Below are 24,638 nucleotides of genomic sequence, written 5' to 3'. Positions count from 1 at the left end.
TCCTCACCTCCTATACTCCGCACACACCCCCCCATCTCTCCCCTACTATGCTCCACACACGCTCCCCCGTTCAGTATACTGAACATATGAACATATGCCAAGGCAGCTGTGAGTGTGTGCACACAAGTAAACAAAGACGGTCAGCTGTAGACAAGGAGGCGGGAGTGTGGAACAAGCTTCCGAGCCTGTTGTTGAAGCCAATGCTCTGGAATCTTTCAAGAAACAATCAGATCCTGGGATCAATAAGCTACTATCTCGTTTATAATTCTAATAACACTAGTCTGCTTTTCCCACCATGTAATACAAAATAGACGACTTCCACAGCTGTACGGTTTAATGAACCCGGAGCCGGCCAGATGGGGACTTCAGTCTGAGGGAGTGTTTCCTCGTCACGCTCGCCTCAGGCTTGCTCACTGGGGGGCTCAGGCCTGGAAATCTGTAAAGCTGCTCTGTGACGATGTCCATTGTAAAAAGCGCTATACACATAAAAGTGAACTGAATTGAATATAACCATTCTTATGTTCTAGCTCGATTTTCAATAAACACTGTCACGTGTGCCGCTTCCCCAGCGAGCACTACTTAGCCTTAATCAGCTCCATGGAGTGTAGACGGGATCACAGTGTGCTGCAGAGGTGAACTAGCCCGCTTCGCCAACACACTTGGCAGTGCCTCTGGAAAACATCCCAGCTTTCCTGTCCCTCTGACAGGGCCCGGGCTGGGGCAGGAGCAGTGCTGGCCCAATCAAGCCCAGCTGGGCCGCAGCACAAGATCCAAGATGAAGCCGGCTGCTCCGTGTGGCAGGGGGAAAGACGGGAGACGTGAAAGCAACTGACCTGGCAGCAATGGATGTTGGGAGTAGATGAGGAGCAGGGATAGAGAGAGGATTGGTGCTGGGGTCAAACTCGGATTACCCCACCGCATCTCATTCTGGGGGTGCTGGGGTCAGGGTTCAAGCTCAGATTACCCCACCGCATCTCATTCTGGGGGTGCTGGGGTCAGGGTTCAAGCTCGGATTAGCCTACCCCACCTCATTCTGGGGGTGCTGGGGTCAGGGTTCAAGCTTGGATTAGCCTACCCCACCTCATTCTGGGGGTGCTGGGGTCAGGGTTCAAACTCGGATTAGCCTACCCCACCTCATTCTGGGGGCGGCAGTCCACTCCGGCACTGGAACAGGGGCCTGTTTCTGATATTGCACCCTTTTCACGAGGGGGAGCCGTGCAGAGCTCTGGCACGCACACACACACTTCCTCCTGGCCGGTGCAGAAGAGCAGAGGAGGCACAATAGCCACTTGTCTGACTCCGACTATTAAAACTCTTCAGTCCTGATTGATTCGGCCATTCACAGCCTTCAGACCCCTCTACAACACTGCAGGGATTCATCCCCCGGGACGATCAAAAGCGACAGAGCTGGAAGCGAGCCCTGTGAATATCAGTGTAAAAGGGCAGGGATTTATGGAGGCCCTCTTTCTTCAGCTCTTGGCTCGCGGTGCGAAGAACAGCCTCTTTCACAAGCTGCCCTGATGTGTAGCATTTTACAGGGAGCCAGACTGTGGAAGCACTAACACAACAGGACAGAAGTGTCCAGCCTGAGACACATGCCAGGGGAGGCCTCACTGGCTGTTTCCTGCCTGCCAGACAGATGGCCAGGGAGGTTAGATCAGACAGACAGCTGTGTGGATGGACAGTACAACCAGGTGGACAAAGACACAAGGACAGTGAAGACAGACAGGTGGAGGGACAGGCAGGGCTCTCTGTCTCGTAAGCAATCCACGACACTCTGCACTTCCCAGCATTCTTACTCCGCGTCTCCCTGATCAATCAAGACCGAGAGATGAAGAGAGAACGTTCAAGGCGAGACTAGGAAAAAAAAAACGCTTTAAAGACCTCCGATTCCCTGGTCATCAGGCAAGGGAGGACACACACTCTCTCTCCCTAATTCAATCTGTGTGACAGATCGCGCCGGTTCTCCACACCTCCCAAAGTAATCTGCCGGTAATTGAGTTTCCACGCACTGGAATCTATTAATAATTAACCCCCCTCCCCCAACAGCAGACCGAGCCATTAGACTGGAAGCGCTAGGCAGCCCTGCTGGTAAATCCAAAAGGTAAATCAGCCCTCCTGCTAGGGCTGCAGGCTGAGGGAGCTGTACCCCGACAGCTGGGCAGTGACCCACAGGCCGTGTCCAGACCCACCTGGATTTACCCTCTGCCTCTTCGTGTCCCAGAATCCCCTCACACGACAGGCACTCCAGCCCGACTCTACATCAGGAATCTTTTCTGCTCTATCCTGCACACGGAGCAGAATACCCCGCCCTCAGTACCCTACTAAAGTGGAAAGGATTATGTCCAGGGTGGCACACTGTTCAATTCCAAACCTGGGCTTCAATCTGTGTGGAGTCTGCATGTTCTCCCTGCATTTACATAGGTTTCCTTCAGGGTGCTCCAGCATGTACTGGGGCTCCAGTTTCTTGCAGCCCCAGTACATGCTGGAAGGTTAATGTGCTTCTAGGGAGAGTGGCCCTGGTGTGAGTGTGTGCGTGTCAGTGTCTGTGTGCCCTGTGATTGGAAGAGGCGGGGAGAAGAATGGATGGATAGATGAGACCATTAGGTGGCCAGGTCCTAAGAGCACGCTCTCCATGGAAACAGAGATCCACAGACAAGAAGCACTACAGCCTTTCCCCCAGAGCTCCCACAGTGTGGGAGGGAGCGCTGTGGTAAGGGGCACAGGGACCCTGACAGGGGGAGGAGGAGCAAGAGCTGCTGTCCAGTTAGTCTTACAGGTCACCTGCTTTCCCAACAAATGGTAACACCTGTAAGCTGCTGATGAAACAGGCAATAAATCCTTTCAATTAAGAGGACTGGGGCTCCCTGTTTCACGACGGCCTACAGGACTGGGGCTCCCTGTTTCACGACGGCCTACAGGACTGGGGCTCCCTGTTTCACGACGGCCTACAGGACTGGGGCTCCCTGTTTCATGACGGCCTACAGGACTGGGGCTCCCTGTTTCAGGACGACCTACAGGACTGGGGCTCCCTGTTTCACGATGGCCTACAGGACTGGGGCTCCCTGTTTCACGATGGCCTACAGGACTGGGGCTCCCTGTTTCAGGATGACCTACAGGACTGGGGCTCCCTGTTTCAGGATGACCTACAGGACTGGGGCTCCCTGTTTCAGGATGACCTACAGGACTGGGGCTCCCTGTTTCAGGACGGCCTACAGGACTGGGGCTCCCTGTTTCAGGACGACCTACAGGACTGGGGCTCCCTGTTTCACGATGGCCTACAGGACTGGGGCTCCCTGTTTCACGATGGCCTACAGGACTGGGGCTCCCTGTTTCACGATGGCCTACAGGACTGGGGCTCCCTGTTTCAGGATGACCTACAGGACTGGGGCTCCCTGTTTCAGGATGACCTACAGGACTGGGGCTCCCTCATTCACGATGGCCTACAGGACTGGGGCTCCCTGTTTCAGGATGACCTACAGGACTGGGGCTCCCTGTTTCAGGACGGCCTACAGGACTGGGGCTCCCTGTTTCAGGACGACCTACAGGACTGGGGCTCCCTGTTTCAGGATGGCCTACAGGACTGGGGCTCTCCAGGTTCCTGAACAACAGGCCCACGAGCATGAGCAGCAGCCAGCAGTGTGCCGCCTTGCCCTCGCCAGCGAAGTCCGTGAGGAAGCAGGAGTGACCGTGGGTGCACCAGCACACCCTCCAGCCCCAGCCCCCCCCCCGCCTGACACACAGGAGCAAGACAGATTAGGGCAGGGAGGGGGGTATAGATTTTTTCGGCAGGCAGGAATTGATACAGGTGGGCTGATTTCTGCAGGCCAGCCATTCATTCAGAAGGCGATGGCAGCCCAGCCAGGGGCGGACATTAGTTTCCTCTGCGTGACAGCGCGACGCCCTGGCTCTGCGTCTCAAACAGGCATGAGCGGGTCTGATCCTGGAGAGCCGCGCCGCCTCTGGAGAGCAGTCCACGTCCAATCTTAACTGCACAGCGCCTCAGACGCTAGCTGCTGTGGAACCGGCAGGACTTTGGGTTATATTAAAGAACAAGAATTGGAAAGAAGGCGGCACAGTGGCACAGTGGTCAGCATTGCTGCCTTGCAGGGCTGGGCTCCTGGGTTCAGATCCTGGGGATGCTGTCTGTATGGAGTTTGCATGTTCTCACCAGGTTCATGTGGGCTTCCACCAGGTGCTTGTTTCCTCCCAGAGTCCAAAGACATCCTGGTGGGTTAACTGGCTTTTTGGGAAAAAAGGTCCTGGTGCAAATGTGTGTATCCGTGTCTGTGTGTGTGCCTTGGCGTCCTGTCCAGGTTGTACCCTGCCTTGTGCCCACTGCATGGAGGGAAAGGCTCTGGCCGCCCAGCAAGCCTGTACTGGATAACTGGATTAGAAGATAGATGGATGGGATTGCAAAGATCAGGAAATCAGGAGAACCTCTCTGTGTCTTTTGCTGGATCCTCCTCCTCCTCAAGCGTTTTCCACCTTCAGCCCTCGCTGAGGATGAAAGGGCTGTCGGGGGGAGTGGTTTCAGGGTAGATGATCTCAAGCTAGAACAGACCCCCACCCCCACCCCCCAACACCAAAAAAGGACGCCCATTCCCAGGCTTGGCTGGTCCGAGGCGCTGCGTACTCCGCGGCCCAGCGCGCGGAGCTGCCACGCTGTTAATGAGAGTTAGATTAATTGCTGACACACATTTATTCAGCGGCCTCTTTCTCTCCGCGACGGCTTTATGACAGTGATTAATCGCGCCGGCCCCCGCTCGCTCGCCTGGAGCAGCGGGGCTTTTTGGGAGAAGGGTAGGAGAAGAGGGAGGGAGGGAGGAGAGGGGACAGAAAGGAGGGAAGAGAAAGAGGGAGATAAGAAAGATGGAGGGAGAGGAAGGCGCGTGAAAGAATAGATGGGGAGAGGGGAATGGCAGATGGTGATGGAGGAAGAGGGAGGGCGATGGAGAGGGCGATGGAGGGAGAGGGCGGGTTATGGAGGAAGAGGGAGAGGGCGATGGAGGGAGAGGGCGGGTTATGAAGGAAGAGGGAGAGGGCGATGGAGGGAGAGGGCGGGTTATGGAGGAAGAGGGAGAGGACGATGGAGGGAGAGGAAGGGTTATGGAGGAAGAGGGAGAGGGCGCTGGAGGGAGAGGAAGGGTTATGGAGGAAGAGGGAGAGGGCGATGGAGGGAGAGGGCAGGTGACGGAGGAGAAACAGCGAGAAACAGGCGCAAGGCAAGGCAAGGCACACCCTGGGCAGGATGCCAGTCCATCACAGGACACACACAGACACAGACTCATGCCTGGGCCAATTTTCCCAGAGCCCAGTTAACCTACCAGCCGGTCTTTGGACCTGGAGGAAACCCACATGATCATGGGAGAACATGCAAACTCCACACGGATAGCACCCCAGGTCTGGAATTGAACCCAGGGCCCCAGTACTGTGCTGCTCTATTAATGTTCTGCCTAAATGCCCAGTAGATCTGGAATCACACATGTATCTTGGGATGGCTGTGATGACCTCTGGGCCACGCGACGAGAATGAGGAAGTCCGCGCAGGCTCACCGCGAGACAGCCAGCAAGCCGCAGGGGTTGCTCTGCCGCCAGCAGCCGACGAATCCCAGAGGTCCAGGGCCAGCCTCGAACCCGCGACAGCTGGCTCACAGAGCTCACAACTGCACGTGTGCATTCAGAGCAGACGGCAGGGCTGGGCGTGACCGACCGGAGCTGTCCGATCAGGAGACCAGGCCTCTCCTCCGCTGAGACGGTCAGGATAGACGCAACAAGAGGGGCGGGTGTCTGCATGCCGGACTGCAGCCCACAGCGGCCCAGCGGCTCTAGAAATCCCACTCCCTGCTCCGGAGGCTTGGCAGGGGGGGACAGCGGCTCAGACGGCCCCTGGGCAGCTGACAGCGCTGGACACCAGCGGGATTGATTGATGGGTTTAATTTTCAACCTGTCCTCCCAGCACAGATCTCATCTTCGCTCACCTTTATTAATGCTATAGCTCAAGAGGCTGATGAGGATGACCGCCCTTGTTCTGCCCTTCCTCTCCGGCCGCTGCTGGCGGTCTGGACGCAGCCGGACACCGGCTTTTCAAACGAAAGCCTGGGAGTCCGTTTGCGAAATAGTGTACCTCAATGTCAAACCCCTTGGTGATACAGGAGGGCTCCCCAAATCCTGCCCCCAAGGGTGCCCAGTCGTCGGCCAGCTCCCGAAACGAGCCTCAATCAGGGCGGTGCCGGGTCACCTGACTGAGCCCCCCCCTCCCCCCCCGAGTGTCAGGACACCCACAACACCTGCCGCCCTCCAGAAGCAGACTCGGGGAGCTCCCGGGCGCCCCACAACCTCATCAGCCTGCTGCGGCACCTCTCGGTACACGTGACAAGGAGCCTGGTGCATCTCCTCCCTTTATTCCACAGAGGAAAGAACAGCTGTGGAGCCGTGCTCTCCCGGCACACGGCTCCCGGCTCTCAGCGGCCTTCACAGGAATGTCACAAGACCCCAGTCGGAGACTGCCCACACGCACGGAGGGGCTCAGGCAACATCTGAAGCCTATCTGCCCCTCCATCGCTGGCATTTTCATTGGAGATTATTCAAGCAGACGCACAGTAGCAGCGGTCAGCACTGCGGCCGCGGAGAGCTGCGGCCATGGGTTCAGTTCCCGCGGGGCTGTCTGTGAGGAGTGTGTGTGTTCACACTGCGTCTGAGTGGGTCTCCTCCCACGGTCCAGAGACATGCTGGCAGGTTAATGGGCTTCTGGGGAAACTGGCCCCGGTGTGTGTGTGTGTGTGTGTGTGTGTGTGTGTGTGTGTGTGTGTGTGTGATGGACTGCTGTCCTGTCCAGTGTGCATAGACTCCTGGACCCCCCCTCCTCCATGACCCCGAACTGGCCGAAGTGGATTGAAGACGGCTGGGAGGGCTGATGGAGGTGAGCTGGAATGTCCAGCCAGCCCAGTCCAGCCCAGCCGCCCAGGTGCTGGACAGTAACAGGATCACTGCGTGTACAGCCCACAGGACCGCAGGCTCTCCCCTCCCAGGCCCGTGGGAGGGCGACCTCAGTTTTTCCTTTCCACCTCTAAACAGGTTTTGTGTCGTTTGTTAAATAAATTTGCTTAGTGCTTAATTTGCTCAGCCTCTTTCTGGAGAGCTCAGCAGAGCAGGTACTTTGGGTCTCCTTTAAGGAAACCGGTGACATTCACCGGAATAACGATTCTCATCGACGAAACGCGACGGAAAAGTAAAAGCGGACAGGGGCAACGGAGACGTCTCCAACAGTGATTCCACTTGTTCTGTGTGTATACGGGAGAGGGCGATGGGGGGTTTTAATTGATGACATTATACAGTAATAAAAGCGCAGGACTGCGCTATCGACCGCCTCCCGCTGTTGAAATTGATGAGCTCTCCCGAGCCCACGGGACAGGCGGACAGCACGACCGGAGACACACCGGGACAAACTGCGTGGTCTACCGGCAGTCCCAAGGCAACACCACGATTTCACGTAACACAATAGCGTTGTTGTAACTGATCTGCGATCTGAAAAGTTACTGCCACCATCACCGCTGTACTGTATATTACGGGGGTGGGGGGGTTGCGGGATAATCCATACGGTAGTTAATCCTGATTTACTATATTACACCCTGAAGATTACCCCGGTAGTATTTCAACACCAGCGGGAAAGCCCTGCACAGTGACAGCCCAGCCTTCGCGCCGTGAACAGACAGGTCTCGACTCCCTTCATTCTCATCACCCGTGCGAGCGAGCTGCGCGATCACACAACAGGTCATTCGCACGCCGACACGTCCCTCCCGGGCACCGCAGAGCTCAACTAAACCACCTGGGGGGATAAAAACATCGACTCAGGCTGGATTATTTACGGGGCTGCAGAAGTTACTCTACGGCGCAAAAACTCGGGTGTCAGTGAACGAGCAGGTCCCGTCCTGTAGGCGCCACATTCTGGCAGCGATCCGGTGGTCCAGACCCGGCGTCCGGCGCCTTTCCCCCGCCGCGGACGGGCCACACCGCTGTCGACGTCGCCTCCGACCCAGGGAGGGACGCAGCGGCCGAGTGACCAGTCCAGCCCGAGAACGGCACACGTTTCACGCTTCCCGGCAGAGCCCGCTACCCAAGTAACCAGCAGCGGGCAAAGCACACAGGAATTCTCATGCAGCAAAACATTCAGGCATTTTTTGTCTCGAATTATAAAGAAATAATAAGATACCTCATCCCCCAAGATCTTCCAGAAGCACCTTTTCGTCATTCGTCAAAAATGCACTCTCTCTATGCGATGCTCATTTCCCATCAGCGAAAAGACATACGAGAACTAAATTCTGTTCAGAATGGAATAAATGAAAAGCACATGCAAGCTGACACACCGAAGGTTCACTCAGTATATTTCTGGGGGGGTGGCACGATTCATCCTTCCCCCCCCAAAAAATAGGAGACGGAGAGAAATTCAAAACCAGATTATTACCTGTTCGCCTTCTAAAGTGACCTCATTGGATTCCTAAAGCCCCTCGGGTCGTGTTTCCAGCGGTTCAGAGCGACACAAGGAAGTTGTGCGGCGTTATCTGCGCTCCTGAAAACCTCAAAGCCGTTGACACATTTCTGAACTGAATCCAAGTTTGTTATTTTCAGGGAATGTTTTCTTGGAACGCAGCCATTACGGAAAGAGCATCCCGCGGGGCTCGGGGCACGCGGTCACGTCAATCACCGGCCCCGGTCAAGTCACACGCGCGCCCCCACAGCGCATGCGTCCCCCGCTGCCTCCAGCCGCTCTTAAAGGTGTAGGCTTGTGATGGGACACTGCTGGTGTCAATGCTGTTTCCCGTAATCATCACGTCTCCGTGTACAGTATGTGTATCGTTCTTCCCCACTGTTGTAATTTTCTTTCTGAAATATTACATGCGTTACTCTTGTTTCCCGGGCACGAAGAGCTAAAGTCAAAGACAGGCAACTGAACACATCCGAAATTGAAAACAACGATCAGCACTAATACGTCTACAATGGTAACGTCTAATTATAAGTCTAATAATGACTATAAAACAGGCTATTAAATATTATTCTTATTTTCAGTGTTTTATTACAATAAGTTATTCGGCTTGGTAGTTAGTAGCTAACTGACTTGAGGTCCTCATCCTGCTGTTTCTTGAAAGAAGCCAGAGTATCCACATTGACAGCTTGGCTGGGCTGCTTGTCCCACACTCCCACCAGGCTTTGCTTGGAGACGTGCCTCCTGCTCTTTATTTAGTTTATTCCTGTGTCTCACTGCTGATTCTGAAGAAATCTGCTGGGTAGACCTTGTTGTTGCCTTTGAGGATTTTTAAAACATTGATCAGGTCCTCTTGTAGTTCTCTTTCATGAGTTCAAGAGCAAAGAGACCGAGTTCCCTCAGCTGTCAGTGTAGGATAGTCCCTTTAGACTAAAGAGACTCAGTTCTTCCTGTCTGTTAGTGTGGGACTCTCCCTTCAGACAAAAGAGACTCAGTTCCTCCACCCTGTCAGTGCGGGACACTCCCTTCAGACTAAAGAGACTCAGCTCCTTCAGTCTCTGTGATACCCCACTCCCCTCTCAGTCTGCCCCCCAGGCCAGTCTTCCCCCACTCCACTGCTGCAGAGATCATCTCCCACAGTGATACCCAAGGGCACCAGGGTTTGTCTCCTGTAGCCCTGCCAGCTCGGGGTCCACCCTCGATCCCGGCTCTTTGCGCCCTTCGAAGTGCGTTGTTCTTAACCTGATCCCCCGTTTTAAATTCCTCACTTTCTGCTGCCCGCTCTCTCCAGATGTGCTCTGTATAAAGTCACCCTGTGGGAAGGCATGAGCTGAGTGAGTTACCGATGAGGGCTTGAGGACCCAGCGTGCCGCAGAGGAGAGCTGCGTGCCTTTGCCTTGCAGGCTTGCTCACTGAAGAGGCGAGTCTTCAGATGTCTTCTGGGGTCGAGGCAGCAGTCACGCGAGGGGAGTGCAATCGAGCGCGGCGCAGATGTGTCACGTCAAACGAGAACTCTGTTCCCGCTGTCTCCCGGTTTGGGAGCTCCGAGCTTTTTCTCTGGCTCGTTTCGGAAAGCTGGCTGCTGACAGGTAGCTCGAGCCCCCGCCAGTCTCCTCTTCACCCCACGTCCCCGATTACCAGCCTGTGTCTAATGAGCCCCGGTCACAGGCAGTGAATCACTTTGCAGCAGAAGACGAACAGATCGAGCGGTGAAGCTCTATCAGGTTTCAGCCTGCAACCTGTTGCCCTCAGCCCAGCGTGCTGGGAGTACATAGGTTCCCTGGGCTGTGATCCGTGACTCTCACAAGCACTACTGCAAGCTAGGAACTCATTCATAAAACCTACAGTACAGTGGAGCTGCTCTCCCAAAGAGAACTTGAAAAGAAACCACATCCGATTCCACAAGGTTCATGGAGATGGATTCCCAAGGGGTGGGAGATGATGGGGTAACAGGGGTACTGCACAGCCGGGGTGCCCTGTCCTTTAGGGGAAACACAGGCTTTTGCGATCTGGGGGAAAGTCCACCCTGCTCCCCGTACCCACACTGACCGCCCCCCTGCCAGGAGTCCTGGAGCTCCCCACCTGTCGCTGTCCCGCCTGCGGCCCACACGTGGAGGGTTTGTCCGAATTGTAATACCCCAGAGGAACCAGTCGAGGTGGCTCGGGACTCTGGTGAGGATGCCCCCCGGGCATCTCCTGCTGGAGGGGTACCAGGCACGGCCCACTGGGGAGAGACCCCGCAGCAGATCCAGGAGTCGGTGGAGGGATCATGCAGTATTATGCAGTACGTTACAGGGAAGGTTTCTTTAAAGGCAGGACGCTTGCGAAAAAGAAAAGGATGAAAGCCCAGAGTGTGAGAGTCAGCTGGCTTTGGGCATGCATGCAGGTCACGTGCTATTCCATGTGCAATCTCTAAATAAAACAAACCTGATATTCTTGCAGTGCTGATGAAATTTGGTTAAAATCGTCAGGGTCTCACTATTCTCTAGTGCTGCCATCATGCCTAATTGATCAGGGGCCACGTTCAGCCAGTGACTAAAGCTTAGCCCCTCCCTGCAGGATAAATCACACTATTGATCCTGCGCTTATCAATAAAGGTAATGACAAACATCTGCACCAACTTTTTATAGGGGGGCTGACGGCGCCACCGACCGATCGGAGATTGACAGTCTTTTTAGTGGAGTGGCCGGGCCTGTGTGGATGAGGTAAGAGAAACAATATTGATATTTTAACTAATGAGATCTTTAGAAACCCGATTTATAACCTGCCGCCTGTTGCGTGGCTCAGCCCGCACTGCAGTGCCATAGTTCTTTAGTGAGTGAACGCAGAGATGGTGGAGGGAAGGATAATCACGGACAAACCGGTTACAGTTTATTGAGGTCTAATCGACGGATGGGTGTTTATTATCCTGCGCTGAGAAAACAGGCAGCCGGCTCTTTAATCCGAAGCAGCGTGGATTGAGCGATGGCATCGGCCTCCCTCTGGAGAGTCACTGACATCAGGACCTCGGGTTGCGCCCCTTCTGCAGGGTGGAGGACAAGGAGGTTCGGGAATTCTCTTGGTGGGGGACAATCAAGGTGGGGGGGCACACAGGGAGAGTGCAGGGCCAGGGGGTTCACAGAGCAGCTACAGGTGCGTGACAACGAAGGCGACGCTCACAGGGGGGAAAATAAAGAGAATATGCGCACTTGGCTGTAAAGGCGCCTTGCAGTGCAGCCAATCGGTTCTTACCTGGTCATGTGGCTGAGCTTTTGAGGCCTCAGCCAACACACTGGCAAAAAGCCACACGTCAGTGCCTCCTTCACACACTAACACTCCTACACACCCACTGACACACTCCCACTGTCACTCCTCCACTAACACTCCTACACACCCACTGACACACTCCCACTGTCACTCCTCCACTAACACTCCTACACACCCACTGACACACTCACACTGTCACTCCTCCACTAACACTCCTACACACACACTGTCACTCCAGCACTCACTAACACTCCTACACACCCACTGACACACTCACACTGTCACTCCTCCACTAACACTCCTACACACACACTGTCACTCCAGCACTCACTAACACTCCTACACACCCACAGACACACTCCCACTGTCACTCCTCCACTAACACTCCTACACACCCACTGACACACTCACACTGTCACTCCTCCACTAACACTCCTACACACACACTGTCACTCCAGCACTCACTAACACTCCTACACACCCACTGACACACTCACACTGTCACTCCTCCACTAACACTCCTACACACACACTGTCACTCCAGCACTCACTAACACTCCTACACACCCACAGACACACTCCCACTGTCACTCCTCCACTAACACTCCTACACACCCACAGACACACTCCCACTGTCACTCCTCCACTAACACTCCTACACACCCACTGACACACTCCCACTGTCACTCCTCCACTAACACTCCTACACACCCACAGACACACTCCCACTGTCACTCCTACACTCACCAACACTCCTCCACACTCTCTGAAACAATGTTCACAAATCCCTGGGGAGACAGAGTCCCTGACCAGCCAAGCCTCTCTTGGCTCAGAAATGCAGCCAGACCACTCTCCCTTTCCCTCACCTCCAGGGCAGGGCAGGGCCCAGACAGGCCTACTGTACCAAGCTGCAGCACCAGCGGGGGTGATCAATCTTAATTACGAAGTCCAGTCCTGCAATTACTTTTCCCCCAGTTTTTAACCCTAGTCAGAACGATACTATCCCAGCATGGTCCTCCTGCGCTCCGATTCCATTTAACGGCACTTGTCTGCAATAATTAGGACACTGCAGACTTTTTTAATGAAACACATGCATTGCTTGATTGTTTTTTGTGCAATTTATTAACATCCAACCTATCTGGTTGGAATCTACAGTACGGTGCCAAAACCTTTGCTCTCGCCTCAAGCTGCATGTTGCATGTTAAAGACATGGTTCAAATCAGCTGCATGATTTGAGGCAGTTTAAACATTTCTCAAAACCAAAAGACACCTGATCCTCAGTTAATCACACACAGTAATAAATAAGCTGCCAGGTTTAGGCTCATAAAAACCTTGATGACACTTCCTATAGCCTTCCAGGTCTCCACCACATCTACAGATTGCCTGCATTGCCCCAGTGGGCATGAGAGTGCAGAGCTCTGCAGCCAGTTGCTTGTGGTTGCCTGTGTACGATGCAGGGGTTGCTGCTGTTAAGAGAGAGATCTCTGTCTCGGCTCATTTTTCTGCCCATCAGGGTGACAGGGCCTGCCAATAAGTCCACCGCTTCCTTTGCATGAACCGATATCCTGTCAGCGCTTGTCAATCCTCAATCCAGCACCCGTCCAGTCAACTGGAATGAAAAGAAACCAGGCTTCCAGTGGCCAGGGAATCACAACTTCAATTGTTTGGGCAGTCAATAGAAGAAGTGCTCTACCTGACCACTCTAAATTAGTGGCTTTAAGTGAAACCTGAACACATCTACATAAAGGCAGCTGGGAGAGGGTGAAATTGTCTGAGCTAATTAAAAAAGGGATTTTGCATCAGGGGCACAGTGGTTAACATTGCTGCCTGGGTTCAGTTTCTGAGGTGCTATTTAATGCAGTTTGCATGTTCTTCCTGTGTTTGTGTGGGTTCTCTCTGGTTGTTCTGGTTGTCTCCCACAGTCCAGAGACATGTTTATAGGTTAATCGACTTCTGGGAAAATTGGTGTGAGTGTGTTTGTGTCTGTGTCCCATCTAGGGTGCCTATTGCTTTCTGGGATAGGTTCCTGCTCCCCTGTGACTCTGAATTGGATAAAGCAATTAAGACGATAAATGGAATTTGTATCTGCACTTATTTTTAAGGCATCAAACTCACAATTTCTGCAAGGAAACATGGTTCAAATGCCAGATCAGATGCAGGATGACATCCTGTCACTGATGTTGGGAGATCTCCTGAGCTGGCTTATTTTAACTGGCAATCAGAAAAGAACCTTCTTGAGAAAGCTTTAAAAAACAATCGTTAAGAGGGTGGCACTCTGTATTCCTGCCACTGTTCCTTGGCAATTGAGCTGGCTGACTGGTGGCCGAATCAATTTTGTTGTAGATCTTGTGCTCCTGGTTGGGGAAAATCCCAGGTTAAATTCTTGGCAAAGCTTCTTGCAATCAAAGATACAGCAGAGGACAGAAGCCAGTGGAGACAGACTATCAGCAGCGAAGGGTCTGCCGATTAGTATTGATGGGTTTAGGAACCTCAGGAAGCCAAATGACTCCTGAGTTACAGGAGTTATAGACCTGCCTGTCCCCAGGGAGCAACTAGGGAGCAAAGAGGCCACGTCCCATCGCAGGGTGAGAGATCAATTCCTCTTGGAAAAGCTGGCATTGATCCTCGCAGAGCAATCAGATGGCCTCCGCCGCTCCGGGATCACTCGGATAACACCAACAGGTTGCCAGCAAGGGAAGATCTGCAGAGGTGGCAGGAGCAGGTTACTGCACTGCCGATACTGAGAACTTGTTTTTTTCTTTCCTGGAAAAACGTCTGTTTCTTCACAGAAAACTGGGTGTTCAGCACATGTACTGTAATGCGCACAGAGGCAAAGAGGACCAAGGGAAAAATGCAGGGAGGTTCTCTTGACGTAACCAGAATCCTGTTTCCGTCTGATGCCACCAGTCAATCACAAGCTCTCAGTTTAATTAACAGAGGTGGATGGGGTGCTAGCAGAGCCTCCTGACTGCTAAGAAATGAACACACTAGGCAAGGTCTTAGACCTTCACCCCAACCAAGACATGCTACTTTCAAAATGCATGCATGCCCCACCAGTTCGAACACAAACACACACTGGAATGTGATGCTGGGACAGAATTTAGAAATGAATTCAAGGGCACTGTTTTGAACCCTTCCCAGAGACAAACGCTTTGACCCGGGGCACAAGGAAGAAAACGACTACTCCTGGGAAAATGAATCCCGATCAAGTCTAAAAGATCAGGTTCTCTTTACGAGTTTTATCCAATCATGAAAAAAAAAACTAAACTGAAAAGGTCTAAACCTCATTTTACACCAGTCCCATTATTACACCAAATTTCTCAAGTCACCCGAAATTCATTAACAATTTCCTTCACAACAGAAAATAAAAAATAGAGCCACGATCATTTAGAACAGCAGCAACAAAAGCAACTGGAATGATTCTGGATCTATAAAGGTTTGGCAGAATGAGCGGGATATGACAGTACTGAGAAAAACACCAATAAACCAGCTGGAATGACAAAACCGCCCAGATTTTACGAGTTCAATTTCATTACGAGTGGATTTCGGCTAGGGCTCGCTGTGGCCACGCTTCACTTGTGCCAAACAGCTTTTCACAGGATCAAATCATTAGAGCCCTTGGAGGACAACGGAACCCGGAGGTCTCAAGTGCTTTATGAACCTTTTGGAAATGGTTTTTTTTTATAGGTGCTTGAATGTAAAAGAATGAAAAGAGAGACTAAGAGAGAAAGGACAGAGCCAATGGACAGAGGGACACAGAAAGTGAAGCGACAGAGAGAGCAAGAGATAGTAAAGAAAAAGAAAGGGGATAGACAGATGGAAGCAACAGGAAAAAAAGTCCTGAGAGTGAAACAGAAAAGGGACACTGCTTTAATAATTTGACTGCCTGCATTAGCAATAATTATTATTCATTGTGCAGTACATAATTCCTACAGTTGGTAGCACTGTGGTGCAGGGGTACGCACTACTGCCTCGCAGCGCTGAGGCTCTGGGTTCAATTCCAGGGGTGCTGTCTGTGTGGAGTCTGTATGTTCCCCTGTGTTCATTGTATTTCCTTTGGCTGCTCCGGTTTCCTCCCACAGTCCAAAGATATGCTGGTAAGTTAACTGACTTACACTGGTGTGAGTGTGTCCCGTGATGGACTGGTGTCCTGTTCAGGCTGTACCCAGCCTTGCGCCTGTTGCTTGCTGGGATAGACTGTAGTTCCCTCACGAACCCTGAATTGGAAAATGTGGTTAGAAAATGGATGGATGGACAGATTATTAATTTGGGAGCCACTGACTGGACCATGTCAGAGTAGCCAAAGGAATCCCCAGACCCTCACGTCAGGATTCCTAATTCCTATTGGAGCACTGTCTGGCCTTGCAGATGGCAGAGTTTCCACTACAAGCATAACCGCAGTTCGAGATCTCCCTCTGAGAACAGAAACAAGTCAGCTAGCAAGCTAATGCTTACTTTACTCAGCTGAGACAAACTTCTCCCTTTCCGGCACCCGTCTAATCCAGTTACTCGGGGATTTGCACTGCAAACCCCTACAGAAGATTAGGCCGCCAGGAGAGAGTGGAGTTGATTAGCTAGACGGGGATTTAATGGGATTGTTGGAGAAGCTACAATAAATCAGCTTTTGAGATTAAATGGGTTATCCAGTAAAAGTCGTCTGTCTCCCGATCGATAATTATTGAATGTTTCCACCCCCCACCGCCCTCTTTTCCCAAAAAGAAAAAGAAAAATCCCAGTAAAACTAACAATTGCAGCTGCTACCCTTCCTCACCCACTGAGCAATTAATGGAAGTGTGCTTACAGGCAGCCCTGAGCTGCTCAGACCAGCACAGCTGTGTCCAAACCAGTGGAGATGACCTCTTCCTAACCAGATTTTCCTTTTAATTGGATTCTTCCCGGACACCTTTTATCTTCTACTCACCCGATTTGGAAGCGACAACAGTTGTCTTTCGACTGCGGCCCGCCGCTGACATTCGGCAGTGATAAGGGTAGACGAGCTGCTCCCACGCCCCCTGTCCTTCAGAGCTGCCCATCTCTCAACACCCCATGAGCCCCACAGCGCCTGTCTAGAGGGCCTGCGGCTACTGGAGGCAGCCCAGGGGCGACTGGCACTCACCCTGAACCCAGGCAGTCATGCTCCTCCACTTCAAGGACCCCTGTTACAGCCAGCACGTAAGGTGACCAAGACTCGAAACGGCAACATCTGCGCTGCAGAGCTCAGCCTGCACCCGCAGCGAGTGCCTTTACGGTCTGTGGCGCTTGAAGTAGACATGTTAAAATCTGGTGCAGCTGCCAAGAGCCTCTGGAGATCAAGTGCTGCTGTGCTGGGTGACAAAGGGAGGGAAGCAGCAGCAGAGATGGGGGGAACATCAGCTGGGAGCATCCCGATAAGCAGACCTTTGTCTCAACCAGCCTCAGAACAGGAGCCTGCACCACCCAGGAATACATGGAGGGGGCAATGATATACTGTATATACAGTATATATGTTATAGCAAGCAGCTCTATGTATGTAAGCAAGGTCAAGAGTATCCAAGCCTTTAAAATCATTGAAGAAAAATATTCTGTGGAGGCACACTCAGGTTTCCCTTGAGCCACATCCCATTAGTTTCTAGTGGGAACTAATTATCCGGTCAAGAAGTCAAATCACTGGCTTGTTAAGATCTTTATTGGTTTCTAATTGCAGCTCTAAAACCTACAGGACCCTAGCCAGGCCCATGAGGACTGAAGCAGCCCAGCGTTCCTCTAAACCATCAGCAGCTGTATTGACTAACGAAGCGGAAACTGTTTAAAATATGTCCGAAACAGCTTGGTTTCAAATGTGCTGTAACATAACTTGTTTTGCCAATTCAAGTTTGCTTTTCTTAGCAAGAGGCCCGATTTCACGACAGGCTCACAGTCATGCAATGGGTTGCTGCTCCGCTACTTGTTGATGTTGCGCACAAGTGTTGCACCTGGTCAAGGGCAGCCTGTGTGTGTCACAGCTTTCCCCAGGGCTACAGTTGAATGGAAGTGGCCTGCCATGCTTTGGAGAATGAACATGACTGCAAAGGACAGCCTGTTGATCCCTTCCTATAAAGAAAAAAAAATCATTAATCAGAATGCAATCAATTTGTTAGCTCAGCAGCTGCATCCTGGAGCTCAGTAACACAGCAAAGAAGCTGGTGGGGTTTCTGCAGAGGTCTGGTACCCCAGCTCTCCAGAACACTGGGAAGCATGATCCTTGAGATACTGTAAATCCCAGACCTGATGAATTAATGTCCTGTACCAGCACCCCAGGACATACGCACACAAATTCTCAGGGCTTTTCCACAATTAACTTGAACTTGAACTTTATTGCCATATGTAACCGGTACTGGTACAATGGAATTCTTACTTACAGAAAGTCTCTCGATTATAAAACAAGTGTAAAAAACAAAACAAAGTGCAAACAGTGCATCAAGACAATGTACAAACAAACAATAGACAATGTGCAAGTAAACATGCAGACAGTTTGACTGTAAACAATACAGACGTGTAAACAATGACTGGAGACGTACAATTAATAAATTACAATGAGGTAGATGGTGATGGTGTAGGTGTGGTCCGAGGGGGATGGCTAAATGTGTTCGCCAGTCTCACTGCTTGTGGATAGAAGCTATTGAAGAATCTAGTGGTAAGTGTCCGTATGCTCTTATATCTCTTGCCTGAGGGCAGTGGGGTGAAGAGCTCATGCCCGGGGTGGTGACTGTCCTCTGTGATGGCCAGAATTCTACCACGGCAGCGGTCCTCATAGAGCTGTTTAATCTCGGTGAGACCGCAGCCGATGATCTTCTGGGCCATATTGACCATTCTCTGCAGTGCCTTTCTTTCTCGCGAAGAGGTGTTGCCATACCACACGGTGATCCCGTTGGTGAGGACGCTCTCGATAGTGCAGCGGTAGAAGTTCACCAACACATGTGTTGGCATCCCCCATCGCTTGAGGCACCTCAAGAAATAAAGGCGCTGCTGAGCCTTCTTCATGATAGAGTCAGTGTTCACAGTCCAGGTTAGATCTTTAGAGATGTGAATTCCCAAAAACCTAAAGCTGGTGACTGTTTCCACTTCCGTTCCATCAATACTGAGTGGGCTGTGAGTGTGTGGCCTGTGTCTCCGAAAGTCCACTATTAGCTCTTTCGTTTTCTTTATGTTCAAGTCCAGGTTATTGCTATGACACCACCTAAGCAGCTGTACAACTTCATCCCTGTAAGTGGACTCGTCATCATCACTGATCAGTCCTATTATAGTGGTGTCATCGGCAAACTTAATGATGCGGTTATTGCTGTGTCTTGCTGTGCAGTCGTGAGTAAATAGGGAGTACAACCTTGGACTCAGACAGCAGCCTTGTGGGGTTCCATGTTAGCCATGTTTCTGGGCTCAGGACTTCACCTGTTATGAGTAACAAATACCTTGATATGTCTAGGGAGAGTGATGTCATACCCAAATAAAGAGAATGTGGAATAAATAGTAAAAGCCAGAATCCTAATGGGTTTGTGGTCCTGCTTTGTCTCTAAAATCCTGAAAAACAGAGTGGACTAAGAACTGGTCCATGCCTTCTCTTGAATCCAGTCTCTCCATCTTCTGGCCTGTTGTCCTGACAGGCCCCCCCAGCGTCATTGGTGGGTCCTGTTCATTCCCATCCAAGGTGCTCGTTAGTTAAGTGGATTCATTACAAGCTTAAATGGACCGATTTAACACTCCAAAGGTCTTCAGCTGCTGTCAGTGATTTAGAGAGATCTTGCAGATCGAAGCTGTGCACCAAGTGTCTTAACTCCATTACTATCCAAAAGCCTGGAGAAGTATGTTAATGGTTCACCAATTAGGCACTTCAATTAAATTGTTAATAAAGCTCAGACAGAACATAACACAGAGGGCTCGGTGATCACCCCTGGTGTGAGTCCGGTGTGAGTTCTGTCTGGTCGCTTACCCTGAGCCGGCTACAGTGCCACAGCCCCTCCTCTCATTCCCGGGCAACAGCAGGGAGCCTGGCCACCTTGCTCCTTGGAATAAACAGAAGGGGAGGATACAGTGCAGAGTAGCCCAGTGGAAACCCATGTGAATGTGAGTAGAACCTGCAAACTCCACACAGACACGCGCATGGGGGCCAGAATCGAACCTGGGACTCTGGGGCTGCGGTTGCTCCACCCTACCAATTATGACATATTCGTCGCCTACCCTGCTCCTCCAGAGGTCTGGGTTAAGGATGTTCAGGAAACGGAGGGAAATCAGTCTTTTGTCGGGAATCACATCCCAGATGTTGGATTTCAGCTGCACGGATGCACCTGGAAAGCCACCAGTAATTATACCACACAGCAGAGTGGAGATATCCAGGCACAGGTCTGGTGATTTGTCACGACTCGTACCTTCTCCCGTTAGCGCCCTGGCGTTCCCATGTGTACTAAACTCCACACATGCTCATCCAGGAATTAATTATCCAACCACATCTCTCTGTCTCCAATATTTAAACACTCTTCACTGGCTTACCTATGCTCACTTTTGAGAAGTCTTCCACAGCTTTCTCTCGTGCACTCTAATACTCTCGACCTGACTCCTTCATTACGGGACCTGGTTCTCCTACTTTTGACTTCGCTCTTGCCTAACGACTTGGATTTGGAATCTTGGATTTACTTTGCTCGAACTCCCTTTCTCACGGCCTCGCACAGGGGTCCAACTACTCACCCCTTTCAGAATTCCTGACAGTGATCATAGCCAATAACATGGTTTATAGGACGTCCCAAAGGTGACTTAACTCCTCCGTGCTCATCACTGTCCTCTCCTGAGAACCCAGTGGGCTATGGTCTTGAGAACAGCCAGCACATCCGATAAAGCAGCATTAACTCAAAATAGAACAAGCGGGACTGGATTCTTGTTGTTTGGAGCGAATGTTATTTTATTTTTTGATCTCCCACTCCCTCTCCTTCCCTCCCCCCTTTCCCTCCCTCCTGCCTTCTCTCTCTCTCTCCACTCCCCCAGGTCAGAGGAATTCATTGTATCTGGACAGTGTTTCATTTTCACAGACCACATCTCTGATAGCTTAATGACCCCCTGTGCAAAAAAAAAAACAGTGGAAAAAAAGATGTGGAATCATTTTCCAAAAGTAACTAATTTACTTCAGGCCTGGGTTGCAAGACCTGCTATCGCTTAAACCTGTAAATACCTTTAATAGGTTGGGATGAGAGAGATGCATGAGATACTGGCGACAGATCTCAGAGACCAAAAAAACGTTATGCTGTTCTGTGACCAAAAAAGCTAAAATTATATCTAATGTGATGTGTCTGTTTCCTGGCCAAATAAAATGCATATTGCCCTTTAAAGGAGACATGAATCTGATGTTCCAACCATTTGTGGTCATTAAACATTCCTTGACGTGGTTCATAAGAGTAGGAGTGTTAATTTGAAACTCTGAAGTTTCCTCTTAGTTTACCTGGCACAGCAGTTTTTCACACATCCCCCCCATGATCTGCTGTCCAGCGGGGCTGCTGGGTGTCACCAAGTGCCGGATGAAATGGGTCCCCTTGTATATGCAAAGCTCTTTGGAATCCTTTGGGATGTAGAGCACTATGCAAATGCAAATTATTATAATTCTAAAACAGGTAATATGTGAAACAATAGCATTTGTTTAATTTTTTATATCTTGGAGGACGCAACTATTAATTATCTCTGACCATTTCACAGAGACTCCAGTTCTACTTGGCTGGTATAAACTCAACGTCAGCAGCCATGGATAGCTGCTTCTCCCTCATTAGAGCTCCACAGTTGGGTACACTCACACTTAGTCGACTCTGCTTTCTAGCATGGTGAATGTATCCCATAATCCTTCTTGCTCTTTAAAGCACCACAACTCAGAAAGGTCATATGAGCAAGACAGGTGTCTTATTGCACTGGAAGATCTCTTAGTGTGCTGTAGGGTCTTGCTCATTCACCAACACACACTTCACTCTCTGCACTGAAGAAAGCTCCCTGACACCCTCAGCCTGTGCTCAGCTGGATGAAGCCTTCAGCTATCCCCTGCTCATCAACCCCAGCACACCTCCTGTAAATCACAGCACCCCCACGCACCCCAAAACGTGCATAAAAACAGCATCCTCCTGAGCTGCAGCTCACACGTTCTTTATTTTTGCACCTGAAGGGGTCCCTGGGAGTGCCACTTTCTTAATTATAGTCTAAATTGTCTTATGTCTCATGACAGTGCCTTTGGATCAAGTTGCTGGAATTAACTTGATACATTATGCTCAAGAGACATCCAGGGCCAGCCCACGTCACCAGCGACCCCCACCATCAGGGACAGGGAAGCACGGACAGGTGCGCCAAACAGGGTGCGAAGGTCAGGGAGAGGCTGAGATGGAAGGTGGGGGATAAAGCCAGGGAGAGAGAGAGTGAGAGGGGACAACACATTCACACCTTCCACAGACATGTGACACTCATGTCCATGACCTCTCCCCTCTATCAGAAGGATAGCAATGTAAAACCATGCAGCGACTCCAGTGCCCGCCGCAGCAGAAATGCCAAGTGTTGCAAAGTCACGGTTTACTGGAAACCACAAGCGCCAGGAGGGCACGGGAAGAACAGGAGCATAGTGGTGCTGGTGGGGGTCTCAGCCTGTCCTGTCAATCAGGATAAAAACATCCTCTTCTCTCTCCAGGTCAGCCATCCAATCAAAGATCACTGTAGGGCCTCCTCTTTTCAAGAAAAAATAATTTCCACAAGCACGCTCAGACTGGGCTCTCAGCGCCAATCTGAGTCCAGGTCAGTGAGTTATTTGTGATAACAGAACTCTGGATTTGTGGCCATCCACTTCTGTCTTGTCCCTTTTTGCTGGGAGGCAGCAGGATGCAAAGACCTCTAGGCATTACACCGTTGTTTTATTCCCTCTCTGGGAGATCTGTCTGGAAATGTAAAGTGACCTTTCCTTCTCTCCCTTGCTCCCGCTCAATAAATTATTCATAATGAGCTAATCTTCTCATTAGCTGAAGATTAATTATCAAGATTCATTAACTGAGCGTTAATTATCAAGCTCATCGTCATTGGCTCCCTTCACCACTGCGCTCAACACGGGAAAGCCTGCGACCCTCTCTGTCCCATCCTCACACTGGATACAGGCCGGCTCCCCACCAAGTGGCCAAGCAGAACATGAAAGGAGAAAGAGAAGGAGGAGGGAGGAGGGGGCGCTGGGGTCTAGCAGACCCCAGGTGTGCCGCGTTTATTAACTTGCGCTGTTCAACTCTGAAGTGCGACAGGAACGTTTTAGGGATAATTGCGTTCCTGCTGCCGCAGATGGTGCCAGTTGCTCTATTAAGTGTATCAAGACTCATCACAGTCAAGGACAACCACCACCGCCTCTCTCTCATTTGTGCTCTCTGTCCATCACAGCAGAGCCAGCTTTTTTTCTCCTCACTTGTGAAAGCTAGCTTCCAACTTCTCCTCTTTTCTGTTACTCTAACTCTTGATGGATTTGTATCTCTCTACTCGTTTTCTCTCTCTCCCACATTAGCATTGCTATTCCAGCAGCAGCTGGTCCTGAAGGTTGCTCTCTTCAGACTCCGTAGGGGCCATGTTTCAAAGATGCATACTGTAGGTGCTTGTTCCAGTGCACAGATGCTTCATAAATAAGGGCGTAAGAGAATAACATAAGAACAACTATGAATTACAGAAACTCTTCCAGCTTGTTTGGTATTTATAGTAGTACAGTGGGTAACTTATACATGGATTCCATCCCAGTACTTCTTGAAAGGTGGCAGGCTATTAGCTACAACATGGCAGGATAACTTTTTCCATACTCCCACCACCCTTTGTGTAAAGTAACATCTCTTGTCTTGCTTGGAGGATCTCATCCAGCTGTTTCTTAAAGGAAGCCAGGGTATCTGCTTTAGCAAAATAGCGAAGTAGCTTTGTCCATACTTCCACCACTCTTTGTGTAATGTAATGTCTCCTATCATGATTGGAGGATCTCATCCAGCTGTTTCTTCAAAGACACCTGGGTATCGGCTTCAGCAACATGGGTAGGAAGTTTGTTCTTCACTCCCACAAACCTCAGTGTAGAGAAGTGTCTTCTGTTCACTGTCTCACCTCCACTTCCACATAAATGGACTTCAGAATTATGCATAGTATTTAATCCCTTCTCCCCATCATATATGCTTTAATTTATTTTTGCTTTAAGTAAGCTCTTAGAGAGGTAACTGCACAGCGCTTGGAACTTGCAGGAATGAAATGGAAACATTCTATTTCATACAGAGGGAGAATGAACATCTATTACCCACTGTGCAGCAGTTTGAACCATGTCTCTTTTTCCCAGCTGTGTAGCACTTTTTACTTGTACTGAAGAAACAGAAGAGCAACAGTGAGCACTTTCTTGAATACAATTTTAGCATGACATTTGAAATGTGCAAATTTCCTCTAAAGAAATGAGACATGAGCATGAAATGTCCAGGACCTGATGCTAGCCTATGTACAAGAGTCCTGCAGCTTGGATGGGAACAAACTGCAGTGCAATGGGAGTCTGACTTCTCTACCTGCTGAGCAGAACTGCACAATGCAAAGTATCTTATCTGGACCTTTCCACATAGTACCTTTTAGCTTACAACCATGCAAAACACAAACTGGATACTGCATCAACACCCACAGGGCTTGTGCACAGAGACATTTAGAGGATATGCCTAACACATACTGTACCATACATATGAACAAACGTAAATGTGAGACTAAAGTGGCTATAACATTTGTGCACCTGAGGTTTCACACTCACACCGTGCTTATCATTGCTGAGAGCAGAAATTCCAATGTTCTTGCAGACTGGACTGCAATCCTTGCCTTTTCCTCCAGAGATAACACAATATATGCACAGGATGACAGGCTTACTTAAATATTTATGACTTGAGATTATTTAAACTGGGAAGTAG

General features: G+C 50.7%; 1 protein-coding gene across 1 annotated transcript in view; it reads right to left on the bottom strand.

Annotated features, from left to right (window-relative positions):
* Positions 1–9,522, bottom strand: part of fignl2 (fidgetin like 2) — a 39,553-nt gene extending 30,031 nt beyond the window's left edge. The window contains exon 1 of the mRNA XM_088633512.1: positions 8,464–9,522. The gene's annotated coding sequence lies outside the window, so the exon portion shown is untranslated. The remainder of the gene's footprint in view (positions 1–8,463) is intronic.
* Positions 9,523–24,638: the final 15,116 nt, after the last annotated feature.

The sequence above is a fragment of the Lepisosteus platostomus genome, chromosome 1 (genome assembly GCF_059453375.1).
Source record: "Lepisosteus platostomus isolate fLepPlt1 chromosome 1, fLepPlt1.hap1, whole genome shotgun sequence".
Taxonomy (NCBI): Eukaryota; Metazoa; Chordata; class Actinopteri; order Semionotiformes; family Lepisosteidae; genus Lepisosteus; species Lepisosteus platostomus.
This window is presented reverse-complemented; position numbering and strand designations above follow the sequence as displayed.